We start from the raw sequence: 9821 nt of genomic DNA on the forward strand, positions 1-9821 counted from the left end.
CCACTGCGCGGCGGGGGTGCAGCCCCTAATTCGCCATTACTAATGTAAAAGAGAGTTTTGACATAATTGGACCTCCATGCTTATTATACATCTACATGAGACATGTCGTTGTTTACATTAGCATCCCGCGGTATACTGCGCAATTTTAACGGAACGTACAGTACATGATGGCATGCGATGTAATAACCGATGCTTGCTTATATGATATTGACATTAACACGTTGAGCGCGCGCGAAAATTTTTGGTTATTTTTTCAGGCAAGTCGGACAGTTTTGAGGCTTTTCATCCTGGAACGCCATTTTCATGCTCACTGATATGATGTGATATCTGCTGTTTGCGTTACAAATTCAAACAGGCGCGTAGCGAGGAATTTGTCAAGGGACGGGCGAAGCCTGTAGGCAAATTATCTAAGCGTAGCGCCACCATAGGTTGGCGCGAAGCGTACAAGAAAATTTTGGCCGAAAATGTATCCCAGATCGCTGGAAATGACACTTCCCAGGCCTTGTAAGTTGCATCTAAGCACTTTCTATTTTGAAATTACTTAGCGATATCATTTAAAAAATGCTGATGGGGGGGGGGGCGGGCGGTCGCCCCCATCTCAAAAATCGTCATGTTCCCCGACGACGCTGTCGAGTTCGAGACCAGCCACAGTTGGTTTCATAGCACAATTCTACACACGCGTTATGATGCATATATAGTATATATATAGATCATTAGTGAGAGAGGAAGATGGAAACGTCAAAAAAATGGAGTTGTCGGTGTAAGGGGTAGGGTGAGTCACACATTTACGAAATCATTGATCCGTCACTGGCTACCCTTCAGCGTTGTAATGATGTCACTGTTCCTCTTTCTCTTCCCGGTGTCTTCGCGTTTTTCTTTTACTCCCTCCTTTTCTCCTTTTTCTCTCTTTCTTCATTTTCTTTTCCCTTCCTTCCTCTCCTCCTCCTCTTTTTCCCCCGTTTTTCCTTTTTTCTTCTCTTTTTTTTCTCTCCTCTTTTTCTTACCCGGGGGGTGCGCGCCCCCAAAGCCCCCCCCCCCTGGATACGCACCTGCATATATATACAGGCGCGTATCCAGGATTTTCTAACCCGGGGGCGCGAATTACTATCTAAGCGGAGCGCCACCATCGGTTGGCGCGCAGTGTACAAGAAAATTTCTGGTTTTGATATCCCCCCAGATCACCGGAAATGGCACTTTTCGGGCTTAAAATGACCAACCAGATGTACACTTTTACCTGAGAACCAAGTATTTCCCAATAGTTTTCTTTCCATCCATAACCTTTTTGAAGATTTTCACCAGTCACACATCATGTTTGACCTCATCGCATCTCCTGTGGATCATTGCTTTTGTAGGTGATTCTACGTGGCGGTCCACGATACCCGACAGCCCAACTTTTCAAGGTTTTCAGCCCATTATTTGTTCAGAATTTGAAAATTCACAATTCTCCTGAATACATTCACTTCAAAACATACCCATAATGTTGCAAAAAATGTCATCTATGGACAACCAATATAGAAAAACCTCCTTGAACCCCTAACAGACCGGTCAAAATTACACGAGTAGAGGGAAGTATGATGAAGAATGTTGGTCAGGAAATTTTCGAAAATTCAGACACACTAATTAATTGGTGTACAAATATTAAAACCTCTTATAACGGCTATTATAAAACTTGGTTGGAGGAAATGAAAAAATAGCAGATATTTCCTTCAAGCGAACACTACACACATAGGCGTAGGAGGCAGGGGCTCCTACTGAAAGAAAAATAAATTGCAATGATGTAGCTAAAGGAAATGAATAGTTTAAAAAATATCTCCTTGATAATTAAAATAAAGTTGTAAGCTTGTCCGACTAATTCGACATTACTAATGTAAAAGAGAATTTGACATAATTGGACCTCCATGCTTTTTCTCGATCTACATAAGACATTTCGTTGTTTACAGCATCCCGCGGTATACTGCGCAATTTCCACGAACCGTACGGTACACGATGGCATGCGATGTAATAACCGATGCTTACCGGTACTTATATGATATTGACATTGACATGTTAAGCGCGCTCGGAGCCCCCGAAAAATTTAGGTTATATTTTTCGGGTAAGTCGTTACAGCCCCCAAAATCAAATGGGTTACTATGACTACACATATCGACAGTTTTGAGGCTGTTCATCCTGGAACCTCGATTTTCATGCTCACTGATATATGATGTGATATCTGCTGAGTGCTTTACAAATTCGAACAGGCGCGTAGCGAATACTTTGCCAAGGAAGGGGCGAAGCCTGTAGGCAAACTATCTAAGCGTAGCGCCACCACGAGTTGGCGCGAAGCGTATACAAGAAAATTTTGCCGAAAATGCCTCCCAGATCGCTGGATATGACACTTCCACTGCCTTGTAAGTTGCATCTTAGCATTTCATAAAAAAATATGCTCGGGCCGGGGGCGGTCGCCCCCTTCCCGAAATGCGTCATGTTCCCCGACGATTCGGTCGAGTTCGAGACCAGCCACAGTTGGTTTCATAGCACAATTGTTTAAGGCGTCCATACACACACACGCGTTATGGTAGACCATATATAGTATATATATAGATACATTAGTGAGAGAGGAAAAATGGAAACGTCAAAAATGGAGTTGTCGGTGAAAGGGGTAGGGTGATGCGCACGCCCCTTCCGACATCCTCGATCCGTCACTGGCTAACCTGTGTATATAATAGGGATCAGCGCTGTAATGATGTCACTGTTCCTCTTTCTCTTCCCGGTGTCTTGGCGTTTATCTTCTACTCCCTCCTTTCCTCTTTTTTCTCTCCTTCTTCTTTTTCTTTTCCCTTCCTTCCTCCTCCTCTTTTCCCCCTCTTTTTTCCCTTTTTTCTTCTCTTTTTTTCCTCTCCTCTTTTCCTTACCCGGGGGGCGCGCGCCCCCAACGCCCCCCTGGATACGCGCCTGATATATATATATATATAGGCGCGCATTCAGCATTTTCTAACCCGGAGGCGTGAAATACTATCAAAGCGGAGTGCCACCATCGGTTGGCCCTCAGCGTACAAGAAAATGTCTGGTTTTGATAGCCCCCCCCCCCCCAGATCACCGGAAATTGCACTTCTCGGGCTTGAAAATGACCAACCAGATGAAAACTTTTGCCTGAGAACCAAGTTTTCCCAATAGTTTGTTTTCATCCATGACCATAGAAAAAAAACCTTCAACCCATAAAGAACGAAAACGTCAAGAAAAGTGTTCCTCTGCTAAAGCCTGCTAAAGTGTTGTGGGTATCACGTTTTAATTGTGCTGACCCCAATATTGCTCACGTACCGTATATTGCAACCAAACAATAATAGAACGACCTGTGCAACACGGTTTACAATCGATGTAACACAGAGAAACGCTAAAGAGCTAAACTCGGAATCGGCTCCATCAATATAGGTCATTCTCATTGCATATAATCTGTGGCTTATATTTCCTCATAATTGAAAACTCTACAGAAGACCATGTTTTGGGTCCCTACATGATGAAAATAAGGTATTTTTCCTGAACAACTTTGGTTCACCACCAATCAGACGTTATATTCACAACATTTCAGCAGATTAAGAGAATCGCTCTAGAAGTAGCATCTTTTACGTTTTCAGAAAATTACCTCCCGTAACCACAATTAAAGGAAATTCAGATTTATAAAATATGATTGCATGTATGAAACTAACACACACCAACTCCTGACGAAATTTCAGTCAAAGCGAATGAAAATGACGACACGGTAGTCATTTTAACACGATAGCAAAATGTGTTCGAATTTCGGCATAATCGCACAATCGCTAGCGATTGTGCGATTTTGCCGAAATTCGAACACATTATACAGCTGTATAGCTCAGCTGAAAAGCTACCAGCTGAGCTAAAAACTAAGCACATGTTTACGTTACCCTACGGCCCACTACCTTATTTCGGTGTTCCACCAAAATTCGGATATGCTAAAGAATTGTTTAACTAGGACGGAGTATCGGGTAGGGCTGTGTATCCCCCCCCCTCCCCCTCACCCTCAAAACATAATAAAAGGTGATACTGATGTGAGACCACTGATCTACAATAGACGCAACCATGCTTGTTGTGTGAATTTTAGCCTGTTCAGATAATAAAGTTAGTTATTATCAATTTGTGAACATTATTTTTTTCCAATACAAATTGTAAGACAATGTTAAAAAAGGTTGAAACAACAACACTGTGATTCCACCCGATTCTCCTTGTCGTCACGATAACTAACGTGGTTCTTGCTAATGGTGATCCACGATAGTTATCGTGCTGTGTTATAACTTCATCACACATGTTATGAATTTCACGATAACTATCGTGGACTCTTACAAACCATTCAAGGAGACTTTTGATAGTCGGATATTACAGAAAGCGACTGGGATGCTAACTCTAAAGTATTGACAATTTACATTTGACATTGCGAAATCCACTTACTTTTGAAGGTCTCACTGAACTAAATTGTTTGACCATCGGCGCATAAGATTCAACCCTAAGCTAGGGTTGACTGACAAAGCAGGCCAGTGTCACCGTTTCTAGAAGTGATTGTCAGTTAGTGAGCAATTTGTGATTTCGGTTTATTTTTCGCCACAGTAGTAAAAATCACATGGAGTTAATTCCAATTCTTAATATTTTTCATTATATTATTGGATGAGAAACACTCATTCAGCAGTAATGTCATCTAAAAAATTTATGTCAAATATTGCTTTGCTTTGGAAGCTATCGGGGAGAATTGCCCTCCCACTTGCAACATTCGCCCGCTCTCAATTTATTTAATGTAATGGTCACATGGTCAATCATAAGTGCATTATCATGTCAAATTGCTAAATACACAACCGCATTTCAGTCTATATAGCCTACATTATCAATAATACTTGCAATACTTTTTTTTTATTAAGAATTCTGACAAATGGTTACCACACTTTCAATTATGAAGATTTAAAGCAGATTGACCTCATATATGTTATATAATTGCATCAAAGTCAACAGGGCACTACTTATTGTGGGCCACTCACCCATCAAGTATTGTATTGAGGAAACCAAACCCATCGATTATCATGAAGATGCCCAACAGTCCCCACCAACCACCCCCCCCCCCTTTTGCATTCACTGATCTAGCATCCCTTTTCGAACCTTCACTCGCGATTGCTCCAAGAACAAGGAGGATGTTTCATTCATTTTCAGTTGTCTGACCCACCCCCCCCCCCGAAACAAGAAAAAAATGAAAGAAGATATGACATTATGGTACTGGGTATATTTGCCTGCACAGATGGGTGGTGGTTGGGTACCATTCTTGGGATTTATAAGTTTTCTTGTTACTACTCATGCCAGCTATGGTGATGCAACTTACACTGAACATTTTCAGGTCAATACCATATTTGCACCCAATACTGACGAAACTATTCCATGTTCATTTCAGACCTTTTTCGGTGCAACCATGGACCACCACATACATATTTTCCGGGGTAATTAAACTATCATATCAGAAACGATGGAAAGAACATGATAGCAATTACCCGCCTGACAGAAACTTTTCCCTACGTAACAGTGCTTAGGTCAGCAACGTGTCAATCATTGAGGTAGCAAGTCCCTGTCAAATGTGACTTGATACTATGATACTTCACTGGAATCACCTAATTGTGGTGACGATGGTTTGGCTGCCAGTTAACCAACATCTTCCAATTTAATTGTTGTAATCAGTTTTGAGTCGACTTCTTCAACAGTAAAATATCCATCCTTTCAGTATTCCTGTTGATTCAAGTCTTTGATATGACCTTCATGTGCCATATTGTTCATTAATCTTTTTCATCTACATAATCTTGTGGTGCTAATTTTATCCATGCAAATGTTTGTCAAAAGGCAGAAATAAATCATAAATAAAAACAGTTGAAGAAGTTTGACCAAAGGTAGGTGACCATATTTGAAAATCTACCATATTTGGGCTCAATGCAACATACCATTAAAAAATAGTGTTCTTAGGAATGGCAAGACTTGTTTCCCAGCAGCCACATGATTTTGCTGTAGGCAACAATATTCTCACTACCAATCAGAAGAAAAGATCAGAAATGGTGAACACATTGGCACACACAGTGTAGAGAGAGCCCATATCTTCACAGAAAGAAATGGAATACCATATTAGACATGTATTGGTTATCACAAGAACTACACAAGTGCTTGATGCCAAAATCTCCTCCTATTGGGGCTGATGTATTACCATACATTGCACGATACCTGTGAGCCACATAATTGTTTCTGATTTTTTTTCATGTACCAGACACTAGGTGATGTCCATTCTTTAAAGGTCATCTGATGTATTGCCGGATTGGTACTTCAAGTCAATTTTTATACTCTCTGCTTTGCTGCAGAATTACATTTTCGTAACACAAGACTCACACAGAAAGAAGAAACAGAAAACAAGTATTGATGAAAGTTTAACAGATTCTTATAAGGAATACATATAAAAAGGTGATTGTCATATTGCATCATTATGATAGACAGCTTAACTATCTTAAGTAATTCATGGTAACCGTACATATGTTGTGTTCATGTAGGAAGTAGAAACCTCTCTAGTAAGCTTTGAATCTATTCCTTGAATGAGCCTACCGTGTAACTCATGTGATATCAACTTAGTAGATGTTAACTCCCATAAGTCCCAAATAGCACTTTCGAGTCATACTTAACCACAACATTCTAGTGAAGATGAGCCGCAACTCCAATTCAGCAAATGGCCACATATATATGCGACCCAAAAAATGTTGAGGAATTTTCACAACATTCTAGAAAAATAATGGCTGATATCCAATTGCATTTGGTTACCATCATGCACAAATAATATGATGGCAATTTAAAAATTTGTTACACTGTACAGATTTGCAGTCTGGCATGTACCTGTTACGGAACTTGATCATCCCGAAAGGGCAATGAAAAGGCAAGGCAAGATGAAAGCAATCACATTGACAGCTTTAACGATACAATATGAAAATTGGGCTATTTGAAAGATGGATGTCACCATAATTACATTGGCGCACATAGATAAAAGCTCCATAGATTATATTAGGAACATGTTGTTGAAAATTTAATGTAAAATATATGTTGCAGAGATGAATATGTTTTGTGATGTAATCCAGTTCATTTCATCTTGGCTGTCATGATGCTGGTGACAGGGAATAGCACATATATATCTCCAACCGAAGTCACTTCAAGAAGTCAGATCCTGGTAAATAGGTTGCAAGATCCTAAAGACAGCTGTGCAATAAGGAAAACAGATACATGAACACAATGTAAATGAAGGCAAGCTATTCATAAAAGCAGTATATATATATATATATATATATATATATATATATATATATATATTGATATTGATATTGATAACGTAATGAGAAGGAAAATCCAGAACAGTGAAAAAAATATATATATATAGATATATTTATATACATATATATAGATATATAAATAAACCAGAATGCAAATATGCATTGTGATTTTGATGAAGTAATATGAGTAAAGTTTGTATGAATGGGGCATACTTACGTTCTTGCTTTAAGTAATACAGCAAGAAGCTAGGAGTACTCCTCGTGACATATTGTATATTCACAATGACAGCTGCGACTTAAAATCACTACTGATAGCCTACTTGTACTCACTCTGATACATGAGCATACTAAATATAAGATCTCTCCAAGCTTCCTCATCTTGAGATATCCAGTTTATAACCTTGTCACAATTTGATCAAAAGGCAAATACTCCTATGCTATGACAATTGGTCAAACTCCATTCATGATAGCTAAACAAACATACTCTGCCATATCATTATCTTGTACGAAACATCAAACATTTGTACTGGAGTATTTATAGTGTTGCTTATTCAAAAGTCAGGTACAGATGGTATAGCAAACGTTTGCTTCTTCTTGCTGCAGTATCAGAAAATTAAGAGTGTCATATTTAATACTCACTGGTTTCGGGTGGGATGTCATCTAGCAACTCTTCAGGGATGGGTGCATTCACCCTCTCCATTTCTTCTGCAAAAAATATATTAATTGTCATTGTCCAAAGTGAACAAACTGTTGTTATGGTGTCTTGAAGTTATGCAGGATATGCATAATATACTAGTATGTTTGCAAACATCTATAAAAGTATATCTTACATCAATAGTGTTTCTTAAAAGGGTCAGGTACTGATGGTATTGCAAAGGTTTGCTTCTTCTTGTCACAGTATCAACAAATCAAAGAGTATCAAACCTTCAGGCTCACTGGTTTGGGGTGGGTTGTCTTCTTGCAACTCTTCAGCGATGGGTGCATCCACCCACTCCATTACTTCTGCAAAGGCAAAACAATTACTTTGGAGAACAGTTATTCGAATTGTGTTCATGTCTTGAAACCCTGCAGGATATGTATAATATACTAGTATGTTTTCAAATATCATCCTTCATGATAATATTTATCTTTGGTGCTAGTTTCTTTACAAACCCATCAATAAGTGGAAATGTACTGCATTCAATGCATGACATGAATAAGCCAAATCAATCACGCACAGCTAAATGCAAATGTATGCAAATATAATAGGCCGTGGCTATTCTTACGACTAGTCATAACAATTATTTATCTTCTATTCTTAAGACAAAGGCGAATTCAAGCCCAGTAAAGTAAATAAAGCAACTGCGCATGTAGTACAGGTAGCCCTAACCCTAAACATAACCCTAAACCTCAATTCTAACCCTAAGCTTAACCGGAAATTATTGTTACTCCTCGTCGTAAAAATAGTACTCCTGGTCATAAAAATTGCAACTGCGCATGCGTAGTCGGTAATTATTCTTACGACTAGTCGTAAGAATAGCCACTTTGAATATAATATCATGCACATAACATACGCAGAAAGACACACAACAATGCATAGATTCTATCAACAACTACGGATTCCCAAGCCATGGTCAACATAGAACAGTTTATTATTATGTCTAAGTTAGGTCTACAGCCCTAGTACTATGCTGGCCCAATCTTTTACTATTACTCATTATGACTAGCTGGCAGGTTAGTAACAATTAATACCATGGTCTTAACATTGTTAGGCTTAGGCCCTATAAGCCCCTTATTGTTAAGTTCACAACGTGTGGTCAATAGGCTATCACTAATTATAGCCTTGTAGTACTGAACTAAGGCTGAAGGCGTTACGTTCAGCCAAAACCAAACGTTACTTCTAATAAATATGACCATATACATTACGTTATCGTTTTGGTTAAGTACTTCTCCATCAGCCATCTCGATTGATCACATAGAGCGGATCTAGTACTAATTAAACTTGACAAGTGTTCGTGAACTTCCAATAACTTTCCGCCAATCACAGTGTGCAGTCACGCAGACAATACATACCGCATATTATGTTGGCGGCATAGAACTTAAGTTATGAAGAAGACGACATCCAGAGTCGGGTGGCGCATTCATACGGCGAAAGGAATGGAGGGTATTACCAAAATATTTGCTATAAAATAACTGGAAGCCAAAATGGAAGTTGTATATACGTAGCCAGAGCCGAATTGAGATACGGGTCTGTACCACGGAAGTAAAAAATACACTACTCTGCTTACAAAAGCGCCTCCACTTTCCCCCTTTTTCTCACTTTACCGTTTCTCGCTAAATTTAATTCTATGGGGAACAGTTCTTGTTTTGACTAACCTTCAATGAACAGTCGTTTTACATTCAAGCAAATGTAAAAGAATGAGTCGGTCAGCAGATTAATGGCATGAAGTCTTAAAACTTTATCAATAATAATTATGATGAAAGCTCTAAAAATACCATGATTATTGCATGGGGGGGGGGTAG

At 39.2% G+C, this 9821-nt stretch overlaps 1 long non-coding RNA gene across 1 annotated transcript; it reads right to left on the reverse strand.

The window, feature by feature from the left end:
* Positions 1 to 6883: 6883 nt before the first annotated feature.
* On the reverse strand, positions 6884 to 8329 carry LOC139980032 (uncharacterized). The gene is made up of 3 exons (XR_011797431.1): positions 8244 to 8329; positions 7959 to 8024; positions 6884 to 7248 (listed from the first exon to the last, which is right to left on the reverse strand). It is a non-coding gene; the product is annotated as an uncharacterized lncRNA (long non-coding RNA).
* Positions 8330 to 9821: the final 1492 nt, after the last annotated feature.

Source organism: Apostichopus japonicus, chromosome 14 (assembly GCF_037975245.1).
Source record: "Apostichopus japonicus isolate 1M-3 chromosome 14, ASM3797524v1, whole genome shotgun sequence".
Taxonomy (NCBI): Eukaryota; Metazoa; Echinodermata; class Holothuroidea; order Aspidochirotida; family Stichopodidae; genus Apostichopus; species Apostichopus japonicus.